Source organism: Manis javanica, chromosome 4 (genome assembly GCF_040802235.1).
Source record: "Manis javanica isolate MJ-LG chromosome 4, MJ_LKY, whole genome shotgun sequence".
Lineage (NCBI taxonomy): Eukaryota > Metazoa > Chordata > Mammalia > Pholidota > Manidae > Manis > Manis javanica.
Window position 1 is genome coordinate 136,822,904 of NC_133159.1, and position 18,144 is coordinate 136,841,047.

At 47.1% G+C, this 18,144-nt stretch overlaps 1 protein-coding gene and 1 long non-coding RNA gene across 2 annotated transcripts in view; one reads left to right on the forward strand and one right to left on the reverse strand.

Annotated features, from left to right (window-relative positions):
- The window catches only part of LOC140848615 (uncharacterized), a 73,432-nt gene that overhangs the window by 33,482 nt on the left and 21,806 nt on the right, over positions 1–18,144 (reverse strand). The gene's annotated exons all lie outside the window — the stretch shown is intronic.
- LOC140849068 (uncharacterized) lies at positions 135–17,458 on the forward strand. The gene is made up of 3 exons (XR_012130561.1): positions 135–9,310; positions 14,076–14,244; positions 14,781–17,458. It is a non-coding gene; the product is annotated as an uncharacterized lncRNA (long non-coding RNA).

The window sequence follows — 18,144 nt, forward strand, 5'->3', positions numbered from 1 at the left end:
AGGGTGCGGAAGACCTCATAAGGCAAGTGCCCGAATGCAGGTGTCGATTATTAAGCTGCCGGTGCATCTGCAGGCTCCCTATAGAACAAGAATGAGCAGCTATAGAAACAAAGAGCTCTGAGCATGAGGTGTTCTCCTCGTACCCCAACCCTGGAGCAGACAGCATGATTTTAAGTTAGTAGCTTAAAACCAACCATTCCTAAAGCATTGAGTCCCATTGGGGTCACACTTAGTTGGGGACACTCTTAGGCAAGGGAGGGTGCGGGACAGCTTGATGAAGACATCCACACATCCTTTCATAAGGGATCTTGCAGGCCATTCAATTACCTATGACCTTCTTCATTATAAAGTCAAAGCTCTCTTCTTAAGGGATTATTTTATCTGGGCAGAGGAAGGTAAGGAAATAGGGGGTTTAAGATGGAATTGCAGTAGGGTTGAGGTGACATCAGCTCTGGGAGACAGAAGGAGTGGGACCATCCTAATAAACAATGGCCAAAGGCTACAGGATTTTTCCCCCTGAGCCCCATGCACCCCAGTTGACACAGCTGTAATTGGGCTTACATCACCAACACTATCATCAGTGGAGAGCGAGAAAGGGCTCAGAGAACAGAGTATGTGTTGAGCTGCCCCAGGAATTTCAGCCAGATGTATGGTCAGCGGAGGTCAGGGGCTTGGGCCTAGAGTCCAAAAGACCTGGGTTCAAATCCCAACTGTACTGCTGCCCAGTCCCCTCAACTTGGGTTAGGTTAATCTCTCTCAGTTTCCCTACCTGTAAATTGGGGAAATAATAATATGTCCTTAATGGGAGGGAGATATAAAGCACTTAGCAGTAGGCCTGACGGATGATTAATCCTCATCGACAGCCATCTTTATCATGAGAATTCCAGTATCTTGCTATCTTTGAAAGCAGTTAAATTCTCATGTGCTTTTTGCTTTAAGATTCTTAACCATGTTACTGAGTGAGTCCATTTACACGGCAAATCCCAAGCTACTCTCGTGTGTTCCTTGAAAGGGGGCAAATGCAGACGAGGTCAGGGAAGGCTGGAGCACACTCATGGCCGAGGGCAGCCTTCCTGACCCCTGCTTTCATTCCTGGGAGGTCACGAGGGCAACACACAAGCCCACCTGTGCTATGTGAACCCCTGCCTGTGGGCAGAGCAGAAGAGCCAGGCGCGCTAGGACAGCTATTAAGATGCAGGCAAGCTGAGGTAGCAAGCAGAGGACAGCATAGGCGGGGCAGGCACAGCAGCCACCAGGCTGGGCACATGGGCTGTACTGTGACAGGGGCTGGGCTTTGACACAGCTCAAGGATACAAACAGGCAAGAATGCACACACCATGCACACCTGGCACCCTGGACAAGCTCCAGTGGAACAGAGAGAAGCCCCATTTCGAAATAAATGTAGCCAGTGGGCTGCCAACCTCCCAAGAAGTCAACTAACCACCCCTTCATGAAGAAATTAGATAACAGAATAATTAGATAGTAACCCTGACAAGGCATTTAGTATGTACCAGGCATCACTTTAAGCTTTAATCCCCATAACAAACCTGCCCTACACCACCCCCATTTTATAAAGAGGTAAACTGAGGCCAAAGAGCTGTCTCAAGTCACACAGCTAGTAAGTGGCAGAGCAAGGATTTAAACCCAGGCAGTCTAACTGCTGAGTCCACACTCTAACCATAGGCTACATCACATTCCTGACTGACTGTGATGTTTGGATCACCTACTGCGAGCCAGTTCATGCTGGGCATCCTGGAATGAAGATCCTCCTTTGTAAAGGAGGACCCAGAGGCTAAGGAAGCCAGCCCAGCGTCTGGTACGTGCTGGAGCCGACTTCAACACAGTGAGACCTCATGATCCGCGCTGCCCCTCCCAGCCTGGGGCACTGGGTTTGACCTTATAGTAGGCGACCCTGCTCTGCACGCTTCCCACTGTGCTCCACCAGTGGTGCAGATGCATCACTGACAGCACAAGAACTCAGGGGAGGTTCTGCCATCTGGCCCAGAGGAGGCCAGAACCTTCTAGAAGGCCTGGAGGACCAGTAGAGGCCGGGAGAAAACCCAGCAGCCTTGACCCCTGCCTCCACCCACAGTCATCTCCTCCTGGGCCTGCCATCCACACTACCCCTTCCCATCTGTCTGCAGGAAGATCTAGAGCAAGAGCCTACTGCTGGGCCCCAATCATAAGGGCTCTGCATATTTAGCCTTCTGATGTAACTCAAGGTAGAGACACACACACAGGCTCTTGCATAAGACCTGATTTCCTTCACACACAGACCTCAGGCAAGTGGTGACTCTGCAGGCTGGGGTACCCTGTGGCCAGACAGAGCAGAGGCACTGGCGGCCACACCTCAGGCCTGCTTGACTGCACAGGATGACACACGTGTCACACTACTGAGGTGGCTGGTTCTCCCAGAGCCTGTTCCCAGGTGACGCAGATACTTTACTTCACCCTCCAGGTACAGGAGAGCTCACCAATGCAGGGAAAAACCTGGGCAAATCCTAACAGTCTTTAGGTCTCCTGCCTGCCAGTCTTTGCAGTCACCTGGACTGAGGACCAGGCTGACCAGGAAGGGCTACTGGCAGGACTGGACACTTCTTGCAATATCTGAAGTACCTTTACACCAGAAAATCCTCGAATGTTCTAAAATGAGGAGGGCCTTTAAGGTCATCTCACATATACAATAAATAACAGATGAGGAAACTGAAGCCCAGGGCAGGACAGTGACTTAGTCAAAGAAACACAGAAAGTCAAAATGCAGCGCCAGGACAGAACCCCAGTCTCCTGGCTCCTGCCCAGTGCCCTTCCCCCCATGTTGGATGGCAGAAGGCCTGGTTCAACCTGCTGCAAGAGCAAGAAGCTTAGCAGGGCCTCTGGTTCCTTATTTTAATTTAGCAAATCATAGACTACTTAAAGAAGTTTATAAGTGCTAACTCATTTCATTGGAGAAGGTATTATTATCATATCTGCGTGGGGGTGAAAGTAAGACACAGAGATTATTAAGTAACTGTCAAGAGCAGGCTGTAAACCCAAGTAGTGTTCCTCCAAGTCCAAGCCCTGGACTGTTGGGCAATGTTGCCTTCATAACTGCAGCCCCCCAGGGGGACAGTTGGGTATACGAGCTCCGCAGCATGCCCTGAGCAGCTCTTTAGAGGAGTGGGACTGCAGACAACTCCAGGACTGCTCCCGTCCCTGCAGCCCCCATAGGGCTCATTCAGGGGAGGCAGGGAACGGATCGCCATGCAGGATCTGAGTCCGGGCCCAGCCTGCAAGGGGACCCAGGTGCTCACCATAAACTCCTATGGGGACCTGGGAAGTGTGACGAGAGCGTACTGTTGGGGAGAAGAGCTTCACCAGATCCCTGACCTGTGGCCCCTCCAGAAGCTCTGCACGCCTCCCCTGCAGGCTCTGCAGCTCTGGGCCTAAGAGAGGAGAGGAGGGGCTGGCTGTGCAGTGCCCAGGCCTTCACCCACAGGCATGATTCTGCACTCCGGTGTGGCTTCCTCGAGGCTCAAGCACTTGAGTTTTCGTCCTGAAAAAGGAAGCCATTTCTCAATATGCTGCTACACACGGATACTGAGAAACCTAAACCAAGAGGCAAACGAGGCACAGGCCGCAGCGGGAGGAGGGAGGGGAGGGCTCGTATGGGTCAGTCGACCTGGGTGTGCAGCTGAAGAAACGTCAAGGGGACACTGAGCGTGACTGTGACCATCCTGGTTCACAAGAGTGACAATGGGAACAGCGCACAGCCCAACAACAGCAGCAAGGCTGAGTGGCTACGGTCAAACCACGTGAAGTATTACAAAACCATGGAGCTAATTTACAAAAACATGGGAAGTTTCTTGTGTTCTACTGAGTGACAAAGGCAGACAAAAGAACCATGTGATAAACAGCTACAACTATGTGGGGGAAAAACTCAAAACACTTTTGCCTAGAGAATGCAAGGGGAACAGAAATGTCAGCCGCAAGTGAACTGAGTTTGAGTGGGAAAGCTCTAGATAATCATTTTCTTCCTCCTACTTTTCTGTTTTCCAAATGTTCTATAATTACCATGTACTGATTTTATAAGGCGATTAGTGATAATAATATATTTTAAGTTGTCAAAGGAGGAAAATGGAGGGTGGTGGTGATTCTTTTCCAGCAAGAGGAGAAAAGTCTGGGTAGGTAGCCAACGATCCATGCCGTATTTGAAGTGGTTTGCTTAGGGCCACCATGCCCAGCCTTCCCCACAAAGGGTGGCATGGCCGGTTACTCCACCTGCCCTGCTGGGTCTCAGATGAAGCAACCCTCTCTGATTCAGAGGGAAAAGAGGAGGAAAGGAAGAACACAACTTGGTAAGCTGGCATGAGATTCATTTTGCCAAATTAAAAAAAAATTTAAGAACAGTGTGGGTCTGTCCATCTATCCATCCACCATCCATCCATCCAAGAATATCAAGTACCTAACTAATTACCAGCACTGTGCTAGGCCATTTCTCACCTTAAAGACTAGATTCTAGCAGGGGCCAAAGATGCCAAGTTACAATGCAAAGGAATATTTTACAAGTTGTTCTCCTATACAAGCTGCTGTGAGAAGTCAGGGGTGAAAATAAAAATAACTTCCAGCCTCAGAGAAATGACAAGTAGCAGGAAAGGGACTGTGGAAAAAGTGGGCTTTGACCTGGGTCCTGAAGCACAAGTCGGAGCCCATGAAAGGGTTAAGAAAATAGGCCAGGGAAATACACACACTTATCTCAGAGGAAAGTTACAGACACAAGCAATCAAAACAAACCTCTCCACCATAATACTCAAGGAAATGCAAAATGAAAACAAATGGTGTTTTGGCGGTGCTGGGAGAGGCCCTAGTGTGCGCTGCTGTGAGAGCACTGAGAGGTGCAGCCTTCCTGGAGGGCAGTCCAAACAGCACAGTAGCAGAGACAAGAGGGGACATGCTTTGAGACAGTCATTCCACTTCTAGGAATTTATCCTACAGAAACAATCAAGCATTGAGCATAAGGCTATTCACAGAAGTGTAACTTAAAATAGACAATCATGGGGAAGTGGGTGACTACATTCTGGTGTGTTTCTATAGCAGAAAGTTATGCAGCAACCAAAAAAAAATCCCCACTTGCAAAGACTATTTAATGACATGAGCAATGCCCTTGATAGAGTAAGTTAACAACTCAAGAAAACTACATATACAATATCATCCTAGTTTATCCTTCAAAAACTTTTTCTTCTTCAGCTTTATTGAGGTCAATTTCTATTTTATAGCAAACTACATATAACAAAATTTAAACACTAGAAATATAGAACCTTATTTTGATGTTTTTACTTTTTTGTATTTTCTACAAAGAACATGTGGTCTTCTTAGAATCACAAAATATTATTATTCAAAATGAAAGAATTATAGGTGGGATTTCAACGGGAGGATAAGGGGGCACTGCAGACTTAGAAAACAGCATAGGTCAGAAGCAGAGAAATATAGATCTGTCTGTGGAGGAGAGATGAACTTTAAAGTCAGAGCTGGGCTCAAATCCTGGATCCATTATTTTCTAGCTATGTGACCTTAACAAATTACCGACCCACTCTCGAGCTTCAGTTTCCTTCAAAGACTAACTGCCTTAACTACTACGCAGCACCTACTTGATACACTGGCCCCCCCATTAACTCTCTCTCAGAAGTAAACAAAGTTAGAGCCCTTTCTACTGACCAAGAAAACAAAATCCATTCTGCACACACACAGGCGAGGTAGGAACACTCATTTATAAGATACACCATCCATGTAAGAAAAGCATGTGGTGCAAATTAAAACCACAATGGGATATCACCTCACACCAGTTAGGATGGCCAACATCCAGAAGACAAATGCTGGGGAGGATGTAGAGAAAGGGGAACCCTCCTACACTGCTGGTGGGAATGTAAATTAGTTCAGCAATTGTGGAAAGCAATATGGAGGTTCCTCAAAAAACTAAAAATAGAAATACCATTCCACTCTTAGGAATTTACCTAAAGAAAACAAGATCCCTGATTCAAAAAGACATATGCACCCCTATGTTTACTGCAGCAGTATTTACTATAGCCAAGATACGGAAGAAACCTAAGTGTCCATCAGTAGATGAATGGATAAAGAAGATGTGGTACATATACACAATGGAATATTATTCAGCCATAAGAAGAAAGCAAATCCTACCATTTGCAACAACATGGATGGAGCCAGAGGCTATTATGTTCATTGAAATAAGCAGGCAGAGAAAGACAAATACTAAATAATTTCACTCATTTGTAGAGTATAACAACAAAGCAAAACTGAAGGAACAGAACAGCAGCAGACTCACAGACTCCAAGAAGGGACTAGCAGTTACCAAAGGGAAGGGAGGAAGAAGGAGATTAAGGAGCATTATAATTGCACACACAATGTAGGTAGGTCATAGGGAAGGCAGCACAGCATGGAGAAGATAAGTAATGACTCTATAGCATCTTACTATGCTGATGGACAGTGACTGCATTGGGGTGGGTGGGGGGGACTTGATAATATGGGTGAATGTTGAAATCACAATGTTGCTTATGTGAAACCTTCATAAGATTGTATATCAATGATACCTTAATTTTTAAAAAAACCCAAAACTTAAAAATGAAAAGAATTTGGGGAAAATAAATAATAAAGGTAGTGTACAATGCATCCCAATTTCAGAAATATTCAGCTACAAAGATATCTGCCTAAAAATCAATAAAATATGAAAATTTCTCTTCTAAAGATGGTGATTACAAACAGGAAGCATTTGGTCATAGCCCAAGACATTAATGCTGTTCTCTTGCTTCTTTTATGGTCTGATTTGTGTCTAAAATGAGGAAATAGACAAGAAGTCAGGCTCCGTTCCTAAGCAGACCTGATTGCCATAGGGGTAAGTCCCCACCCTCTTCAGCCACAGCTCTGGATTGGAGAGCTTTGCTCTCAGCCTGCCTGGACCCAGCCTAATACTGTTCCAGTCTGACACTTAGGGAGAGAATTCAGGCAAAATTCTGAACCTAAAGCTTTCCAGCTCACCTGAGGTGTCCTTGGCCCCAACCAGCCCAACCTCTTTCAGATGAGGAAGGCACCCTAAAAGCCTTGAGAGTAAGCAGCTGCACCTGGAAAAGCTTACTGCTGGGAATGAGTCCTTTTCCCACCTTCTGTCTCCTCCTGTTCAGGCCCAAAGGCTTGGGACATTGTCTCAGCTGTTCACTTCTTTACTTCTTCCCCCATCTGCCTCAGTCTCTCCGATTCACTTAAACTGCCCACACAGGTGGCCCCAGCAGCCGCAGTCTTCATACTTGCGTGCTCACCCTGCTGACCTCACTAGGGCATCTGGCACAGGGAGCCTCTCCTCCTCCCAGACATACCTGCCCCTGGCTTCCTAGCTGTCCTACCTCTCTGACAGCTCAGCAGCCTTCCTCCCAGGTGGCACCACATATATACTGATGCCTCCCAGACCAGAAACTCACAAGTTCCAGACCCAGTTCCCAAACAGACAGTCTGCCAGCAGGGCCCAGAGGCACCTCCAACTCCACAGGTCTGAGCCACCCTCATGTTCTCTTGCCTCTCATCATCTACTGCCTCCCACCTCCCATTCTCCATTCTTCCTAAAGAATGCTGATGCTTAGCTGGGCCATTCCCATCCTCCCTTGTAGCTAGCTGTAGTTGTATGACTAACATCTGGCCAACGGCATGTAAATGCAAGAGTCATGTGGTAATTTCAAAAAGAATATTTAAAGAATACATCCTTCCCCTCCAGGCCTCCATCCATCCTACTGCCTGGAGTTGATGTGATAGCTGGAGCTGTAGTAGCTATGTTGGAACATGAAGACAAAGAATCACAAAGCAGTAAGCTAGAAGGCATTTGCCTTCTTTATGACTTTGTGGATCCACTATGCAAACCCCGAGCTACCCACCTCCAGACCTCTTTTATGTAAGAAAAAGTAATTTGTTTGAGTCACTTGTTTTCCTTTGCTGATGTGAATGAAGCTGAACTTAATTTTAACTAATACTCCACCCACAGCAGTCTCCTCTTGTGCTTCTTATCTTGATCAATAATATCAACATTCATATCTGGGGGCCCCTTTTCATTTTCCAGTTTTCCCAATTAGATTATAAGCAACTAAATGACAGGAACGCGTACCTCATTTTTAAAAATAAAATACTTCACACATCCAAAAAAAAAGAGAGAGCAATATAACATTTGCCACCAGATTTAACAAATACTAAAATTATCACACTTGCTTCAGACATTTGTAAGATGAAACATGATAAATAAGTTTAAAGTTCCCTTTAAACTCCTACCAGAGCCTTCTACTTCCCCTCCCTCCCCACAGGCAGCCCCTATGGTGAAGCTGGGGGGTACCATTCCTGTCTAGGATTTTATACTTTTGCTACATTGCTTTGGTAGTTTTAATTTACACAAATGGTTATCATTACTACATATATTCTGCAATGGTTCTACTATTCTTTTTCTTAAATGTAGTGGGGCTGATTCATGTATGGTACATTTAACCTCTGAATAGCTCTACATTATGTCAATATACCACCACTTACTGATATCTTTCCCTCTGAGAGGCATTTAGGTTGCTCCCAGCTTTTCATAATAAAAAATGTTATAATGCATATCTCTGTCTATTTCTCTTTTGAGCACCTGCAGAGTAGCTTTTCTAGGACAGACACTAGAAGTGAAATTTCTGGCTATTGGGCATGTGTATCCTCAACTTTACCACACAGAGTCAACTTCCTCTTGAGAGTGGCTGTATCAACCTACACTGCCCCCAAGTCCTGTGAAAGAGGGGCCTCTCCCCCTGCCATGCCATATTCATTTCTGAACCACCAGTTCCTACCTGGCATGAAGGCGGCAGGAAACATTCCCATTCCCGGTCCCTTATTCATGTCTCCCTCCCTCCTCCTTAATACTCTGAATTTGCTACAGCAGAAATACAGGAATACCCTCAGCCCGAGAGCCTTCTCCCAGCTGTACTGAGGATGGGCCACCCTATAAAAAGCAGTCTAGCTGGGCGGCCAACACTCACAGTGATGGCATGCGTTATTCTCCCTGTATGACATGCCCCTGCAAGACTGAGACAGGCCTTTCCCTCCTGTAGCATTTGAAGGAAAAAAAAAGTCCTTTGCATCTAACCCCCCCTCCAAATTGTTTCATATCAAGCCCACTCCCCCCAGCCCTCCCCAGATACCAACGTGAAGACAGAAGAGAACCATGTAGAAGTACCTGAGCCACCTCAAGCCCTCCCTCTTTGCTCCTGAGTTCTCCAGCTGCTGCAAAGGAACACCTCATCTCAGCTGGTGGCTTGTGAGTATCTCCCGATAAAGTCCCAGCAGAGAAAGGAGCCAAGTTGTTTATTTCCAAACACAAACCAGAGTCCGGCTGTGACATGTGCACTGGATCTGCCTAATGCGAAAGGGAGCCGGGCGATAGGGCTGGGGGGAGGTGGAACCGGGGCTGCACGGGAGGAGCTGCGGTTGCTTATTTTCGGTAAGCCAGGCTTCCCAGAATCAAGTACACAGTCCCTTTCCAGTCTTGTTTTTCCTGACTCTGCCTGGCTGTGTGTTTCTCATCCGGACTTGCCACAAATGCAGAAAGGTAGTTGCCTTGGCCCACTTAACCCAGGGGCTCAGAAGAGCAACAAAACCCTCCTGGACACAGGTATTCACCCTCCCGCTCCACATTCACTGAATGCCTGCTCTGTCCAGGCACCGGTTTACATGGCTGGCTATAACCCAGAACCTGTCCCAGGAAGCTCACAGCCTAGAAAATAAATAATCATGATATACGTGAAAAGACTCGATGGTAAATAAAGTGCAAGATAAAGGGAGCACGGAGAATGGAAAGATTAAACACTAGCTGGAGCTTCTGGCAAGCCCTCCTGGGCGAGGTGACGCTAAACTCGGTCTCCCCACCACACATCATCAACATCCTAATCCCAACCAACAGCCTCCCTTTCCCACAACCATGAACACGAGGACTGACAACGCAGTAGTCCGCGTCTGGGGAAACCTTGGGTTGCACCACAGGGACCAGGTCCTAACCCGATCTGCCTCTTCCAGAGCAGCCTCGGCCAACTCACTGTCCTTCTGTGGGTACACCCAACAGTGGGACATGTGACTCGGAACAGTCCCCTGGGCTCTGGTATTCTAACTGGCAGTCCTCACCCACACTCTGGGTTGGAGTCACTGGGAGGGAGTACAGGAACAGAGGTGCCCAGGACCCACCCCAGAAATACCAAGTCAATAGGGCTGGGGCTGTGCACCCAACATCAATATGTTTTAAAGGCATCCCAAGTGATGCGAGGTGCAGGCAGGCTTAAGAACCACCGACATCAAGTGTTCAGGGTGGTGGCAGCCCCCAGTGCTTGAGGGCTGGAAATCCCATTTCACACACTGACTCAGAACTTGCCCAAGTCAGGAGCAGATGGAAGTCAGCCCGAGCACCTCTTCTCTTCTCTTCTCCTCTCACAGGGATATAATGATTCAAGGCCAAATTCTCTAGCCCACTTGGGAGGACAGGCACATGGAGAACCACACCATCTCCATGCCCACCCTCTCTCCCTGCTCTCAGCCAGCTAGATGCCCCCTCTTAGGGCAGTTCTTGCTCTCTCCTCTTGCCCTTTAGCAGAAGAGGTGAAGGTAGCATCTCCTCCTGTCCACTGAACGGGGGTCACCTCCTCCTCAGGGGAGCCCCTGGTGGAAAACAGCAGGGGCTGGAGGCAGTGAGGGGCCTGAGAAACTTGGGCAGGCATGGCCTGGCCTCCTCCCATGAGTCAGCCACGGAGAGGCCTCTTTCAGACAGAGGGGCAGACAAACAAAGCTTCATTGTACATGCGCCACACAGAACAGCCAGCTGGGACAAGGGGACTTCAGGGCCAACGGGATGTTATTAGCATTTGACTTATTTATTTATTTGGGCTCCCTTTATCTAACACACTTAGTGGGCACAGCCCTTAGCATATGGCCAGGCACCGTCCAAAGCCCTGCCAAACATTAACTCACTTAGTTTCTGATCATGCTGTTCCAAAGTTAGTGTCCAGGGAGGGGGAAAATGTCATCCTCCCTCCTCTCCAGGCACAGGGACCATCATCTAAGGATGACATTAACCTACTGCATTCTGCTACTGCCTGGCCTGCAACACGATACCCACACCCCTCGGATGTAGGAATGCACCCCCAGGGTGTGACCTAAACCCCTTGGCTGCAATTTATGGAAGGCTGTCTTCGGGAGAAATGGAAATTTTGTCATGGTGAGGAAGGAAGAATTTGAGTCGAGCTCCACTTGCTATGTGAATGTGGGCAAGCTGCATCCCTTCTCAGAACCTTGTCTCTATGTTTGTAAAATGGGAACAGTGCCACCTACCTCAGAGGAGGTGTTAGGAGCGAAATGAAATAATTAGATATAAAAAGCTCGGCAAAGGGCATCGCCCTCAGGCTCCTTCCCTTCCCCACCCGCAAAGCGCCACTGCTGCTGGGCGTGGGCCCTCACTCTGCCTCAAACCCACTCTCTTGCAGCAGCCCTGCAGGATTCAGTGTTACTCTCCCCATTTCCAGATGGGGAAAGCGAGGCTGCCCTGGAGGAAGAGCTTCTCCCCAGGCGGTGGAGCCCACATTCAAAGCCTGTACCACAGACTTTCCTCTGATCCTGGCTCTGGATCACTCACCTCTGCCCCCCTCCCACCCAGTCTAGGGTTTAAACAGTCCTAAAGCTCAGGAGTACGCCTGCTTTTTTGTTTGGTTTGCTTTGGTTTTAACTATGTCAAAAATCGCCCCACGACCTGGCAGCCCAAGACATTCACACTGCAGGCCCCACAGAGCAGTGACCTCGGTTCTGGCCCCACTCAGGTGTCCGAGGCGAGGCCTTGCAGAGAAGGGAGCGCTCACTCCAGGCACAGCTGGAGTCCCGTGGCATTCAGCATGGCAGACTAACTGTCACCGTCCCAGTTACTTGTTCTTGGCACCAAGCCTGCCTTGGCCAGAAAGTCAGAGAAAATTTCATGCTGATACCACAGAAGCACCAAGTGCTTGGGGCTGAGCAAGCCTCAGTTTCCTCAGCTGTAAAATGGGCGTGGGGAAGAATGTTGCCAAACTTAACCACCTTGAAGGCATTTCCTGTCCTCTTGTGGTTGATTCAACCCAACACTGCCCCCCGCTTGAGCCAGAGGGCAGGCCTGGACTTGCATCTGGGGAGTGGGAAACCAGAGTGGGAAACCAAGGCGTAAAGAAGGGCAGTGGCTCCTAGATTCCCATGTCTGAGGGGTGTGGAGCCGCTGGAGATTGTTAAGGGGTGGGGGCCATCCAGATAATTTACTAATTGATTAAACGGAAACCTCATTTCCAAGTCATCAGGACTGCACCTCTGCAGGGGGACTGTACCTCTGCAGGGGGACTGCAGCCAGGGGTTCTGAGTGCTGACCACCACAAGCCATCCTTTGGGGAGGCCTCTGGTCAGGCAGTGCGCCCCCACCTGATGACAGCAGCAGCTGGCAAGGCCCGGGAGTGAGTTTTGCAAGATCCGCAGCTTCAGGATCAAGCAAGCCTGGGGTACATGCCAGCCCTACCATTACTAGGCAACGTGGCTAGGACAGATCACCCAACAACTGAGCCACAATTTCTTTGTTCTGAAATGCTACACAGGGGTAATGACACATGTATCCTATCAGCATCCAGCCAGGGCAGGCCCCAGGGCACAGCAGCTCCCTCAAAGGCTGTGGGCCTTTCCCAGCACTACTAAGACCACGCCCTGTTACTGGGGGGAGTCCTGACACATCTTTTCTCCCCTTTGAGCGTGGCAGGCCTAAGCTTTCCCCTCCCTCTCCAGCTGACGGAATTCTTGCGCCCACTTCCACTTTCCCACAGAACTTGGCAGCACAGAACACCAATTGTTAAGAAGCCATCCACCTCCCTGCCACACTGGGAGGCGCAGCAAGGGCAGGCTCTGGGTCCCCGGCACAGTGCCTAGTAGAGAGAAGGCGCTCAGTTGATAGATGGACGGGTGGACAGGTGGGTGGGTGGGTGGACTGCAGCCACTGGAATTATTGGAAACTACTTCTGTGATGTTCTGAGGGAACACTGTACTTCCCAAAGTACGGAATGAACACCTTCAGGTGTTTTCAAAATGAGTAACTTTGGCCTTTTCTTTTCACTTTAAGAATAATACAGTTCACACTACATTTCACAAGTGCAGCTTTTCTGAGTAGCATTAAAAAGTTTGAAAACTGAAAAGATATAGCGATTGCTGCTGACCTCACCCATGCGAGCTGTGGCGTATACTTCCAGGGCCCTGCTCCCAAGGCTCCCTGGCCTGGAATGCCCTTGCCCCCACAAGTCTTTGTGGCTCCAAATGCCCCCCCTTCCTTCTCACCCCCTAGGGAAGACTGACCTCCCCATCCCCAGGGCTCCCTTTGAGGAGAGCAGCCCTAACAACTTACCCACCAACTGATTTTCCAAGCCTTTGCCCACAGATTGTGACTAAGACTGGAAGTTCCTTGAGAGGCCAGCCCTGCCTTATTTCCATATCAAGAACATGTAGCCTGATGTGGGGGCCCGCACAAGGGCCTCAAGGGTAAACAGCTTGAACTCCTTGACTGCTTTAGGTTACAATGGTTCCTCTTCCTTGATTACACACTTGCCTGTATCTGAAACCATCGCAGGCCCCCAAATCCTCCACTCCCACTCTCAGCTTACAAATCTATGATAACAGAGCACAGAGGCCAGACTGCACTTCACTCTATCCCTCAGCCGGACAGAAGCAGGTTTTACAATATGGAAGTGGGCCCAGGGTGTTTTCCCTAAATCACCCGGGAAAACCGGTCAATGTACAAAAATCCTCAGGGGTCTCTTCTAGCTCCAGGTAAAAATCCACCCAACAGACCACCACACAGCTATGCTTAACAAATGAGTTACTGTGCCATGAAAATACAAGGTTACAGAGCACAAGGCAGAGGATGGCCCGCCTCTTCAAAGCTCTCTCTCTACATATATAAAGGTGTGTACTGCACTCACACATATGTGTACCTGTTTTTTAAGAGGGGTTTAAAATATTTCTCTTATGCTTTTATGTTTCCCAAGTTTTCCACAAGGAACATCTACTAGTTTTATAACCAGTTATAAAAATCATTCTTGGAACAAAGGAAAGAAGAAAAGAAACTGCATTCTGCACTGTCACAGGAAGGGAACTAAGACGTCTGGGCTCGGTTCCCCAGGGTTGTCCAAACAACAGATTTATCTCTATCATCAGGTAAATACGGCTCATATAGGAAGCTGGCTTCCACATACTTTCCCGGGAGGCCCCATCCCACACTGAATACACCCCATCTATCATGATGACAATATTAATAATAGTTTTTATTGAGCCCTTACTACATGCTAGGCACTATTCCATTTTTTAACCTATTCTCATTTACTTCTTACAATGACTCCAAGGCAATTATTATTATCCTCCTTTTACAGATGAGGAGAGAGGCACAGAGAGATGAGGTAATTTGCCCAAAGTCAGCTACCTAGTCTTGATTTTTACCTTTGGTTACTGCCTGAATATGACAGGTCTGTTAATTAGATAAAACTAGATTTTATAGATGTTATGCTTATAAAATGGGGCTTTACACTCCCAGAGACAGGAGAGACAAGGGGGGAGTTATTTTGAATGGTAATGGAAAATTAGCTTTAAGTCAGCCACATAAAACCAACTGCAACCTTGTCTGGAGGGTATGACTGGAAACTGGAAACTTCCCTCTTTTTTTTTTTAGTATAATAATTAATTCTCTTATCTCATAGGCCAGAAGCGATCCCACACCTCTGAGCTGATGAAACAGACGCCGCAGCTGCATGTGAAGACGCTCCCTAACCAGAGCCCCTCCTGTTCTCACCCAGGGCCGCTCGAGCATCCCAGCATCTTCCAGTCATAGAAGATCAAAACCAGAGAACGTGAAGGTGAGAAGAAACACAGTTCCCAGACGTAAGTGCAGAGAGACCACAAGACAGAATAACAATAATGGAACAAATGGAGGAAACTGCAAAGCAGATCCAAGATCCAAAAAGTGTCCTGTTTTGAGACTGTGATGTGAGAGGCAAAGCCGCCCTTCATACTACCTCAAGAGAGCTATTGAGATTCCCGGCCTCAGTGAAAGACACGCCATTAGACTATTTCAGAGAAAATGCATGTATCTTCTTGTACCATTTAAAATGATTAAAATACATTTTAGTCTTCACAGGAATAATTCTGTCACCAAGGAAACTCACTTTACTTGCAACATTTCATTCCCTATGCTATCTAGCAAATTGTGGCACCTGATGTTAGCTGCCTACCCATCTCTCTTTTCCCCTTCTTCCTGAACTTTGGGGGTCCCCGATTTTGTTCAGAGTGATAATGTGCTTGGCTCTCAGGCTCCCTTGTAACTGGTAGTTGTCATGTGACCCAGTTCTAGCCAATGAGGTATAAGGAGAAGCCTACCTCTTGGTACTTTGAGGACATTAGTTATCCTCAATAAAATGGATGAGTGAGTTGGCAAAAGCCAGCTTCCTACTCCCCTTAGTCCTACCTGGAATGAAGATGCGAAGGAAGAGATGCAGCATCTGTTTTGAGAGCACGAGGGGAAATGTCATATGCTAAGTCTGACAGAGCAAAAAGATATAAGGAGTCAACATGGAGCCCCAGAACAGCCTGCCTCTGAACTTGCTTCATTAGAAAAATAACCTCTTACTTATTTAACCCAGTGTTATTTGGATTTTCTAAACAGGGAGCTAAGTGAACCCTGATACATTAATATCAAATTATAATTCCAGGATGATAACAATGACTCCTAATATTTTACTGTGTTCCTCCAAGTAGCCTGCAAAGTCCTTTTGTGTCCTTGGAGTGCTGCAGTAAAACACAGGCTGGCCAACCGTTACTTACTAGGAGCTTGCTTAGCTGCTGCAAGTGGCAAATGGCCATTAATTGGTATTGTGTCCTTACTAAGCTGACTTGCTTTTGCAACTTGGAATTTTGTTAGAAAACAAAAAGCGCTTTATGGCAAAGGCGTTAGTGCCACAATGGGACCTTTCTGCTTTAATTATGAAAACACATTAAGAGCTTAGCTGCACTGCAAGCAGGGGCCAGGAGACTCAGCTGTGGCCTCAGTCTTCCTGACCATTCTCCACTCAATATGCTGGAGGGGCACCAAAGCCACTTGGGAGGAAACGCTGCAGGGAGACACCAAAGCTTTAAAGGGCTAGGCATTTGGATCCATCTGGAGGACTGTGAGGTACACACTGTGCCCCCAACACACCACTTACATATCCTGCCTGGAGTTACCTATGTGCAGCACACAAGCTTTAGTGTCTAATTCTCACACCTGACAAAGCGATGTGGCACCAGTAGGAGCTAAGAGATGACCCAAGGGGTACAGAGGCAGGACAGTGAGCCAAGATTCCCACACATCCTGAGCTGAGCAAACTATACCCACCTGCTAACAAGGCTGATATAACAATGGAATAAGATGACAGGATTCCACCAACACAAAGCATACAGACGTGCACATACAGGCTCACCAAGAGACGTTCCAACAGTGATCATAGCAGCATCTTTTGGTATCATCCCCAAACTGTAAACAAACCAAACGTCCTTCAATAGGACAATGGATATAAAAACTGCTAATCATTCTACTGAATGATTATGGGCAATAAAAATGGGCAAATAACAGCTACATGCAAAAAAATGCATGAAGTTCACAAACATAATGTTGAGCAAAAGAAGCCAAATAGAAAACCATATATAAATATAATACATACCTTATACAAAGTTCAAAAAACTAAATCACATAAAAAATAGTTAAAAATAAAAATGGAGGGTGGAGCCAAGATGGCGCCATGAATAGAGCACCAGAAATCTCCTCCCAAAACCACATATATCAATGAAAATATAACAAAGACAACTCTTCCTAAAATAGAGACCAGAGGACACAGGACAACATCCAGACCACATCCACACCTGCGAGAACCCAGCACCTCACGAAGGGGGAGAGGAAGGCCAAAAACCAACAAGAAGGAAAGCTCTTCCAGCCATCACTCATACCAGCTCTGCAAACTATCTCTATCACCATGAAAAGGCAAAACTACAGGCAGACAAAGATCACAGAGTCAACACCTGAGAAGGAGACAGACCTAACCAATATTCCTGAAAAAGAATTCAAAATAAAAATCATGAACATGCTGATGGAGATGCAGAGAAAAATGCAAGAGCAATGGGATGAAGTCCGGAGGGAGATCACAGATGCCAGGAAGGAGATTACAGAAGTGAAACAAACCCTGGAAGGATTTGTAAGCAGAATGGATAAGATGCAAGAGGCCATTGAAGGAATAGAAACCAGAGAACAGGAACGTATAGAAGCTGACATAGAGAGAGATAAAAGTATCTCCAGGAACAAAACAATACTAAGAGAACTGTGTGACCAATCCAAAAGGAACAATATCTGTATTATAGGGGTACCAGAAGAAGAAGAGAGAGGAAAAGGGATAGAAAGTGTCTTTGAAGAAATAATTGCTGAAAACTTCCCCAAACTGGGGGAGGAAATAATCGAACAGACCACAGAAATACACAGAACCCCCAACAGAAAGGATCCAAGGAGGACAACACCAAGACACATAATAATTAAAATGACAAGGATCCAGGACAAGGAGTTTTAAAGGCAGCTGGAGAGAAAAAGGTCACCTATAAAGGAAAACCCATCAGGCTATCATCAGACTTCTCAACAGAAATCCTACAGGCCAGAAGAGAATGGCATGATATATTTAATACAATGAAACAGAAGGGCCTTGAACCAAGGATACTGTACCCAGCACGACTATCATTTAAATATGATGGTGGGATTAAACAATTCGCAGACAAGCAAAAGCTGAGGGAATTTGCTTTCCACAAACCACCTCTACAGGGCATCTTACAGGGACTGCTCTAGATGGGAGCACTCCTAAAAAGAGCACAGAACAAAACACCCAACATATGAAGAAAGGAGGAGGAGGAATAAGAAGGGAGAAAAGAAAAGAATCTCCAGACAGTGTATATAACAGCTCAATAAGCGAGCTAAGTTAGGCAGAAATATACTAAAGCGGCTAACCTTGAACCTTCGGTAACCACAAAGTTAAAGCCTGCAATGGCAATAAG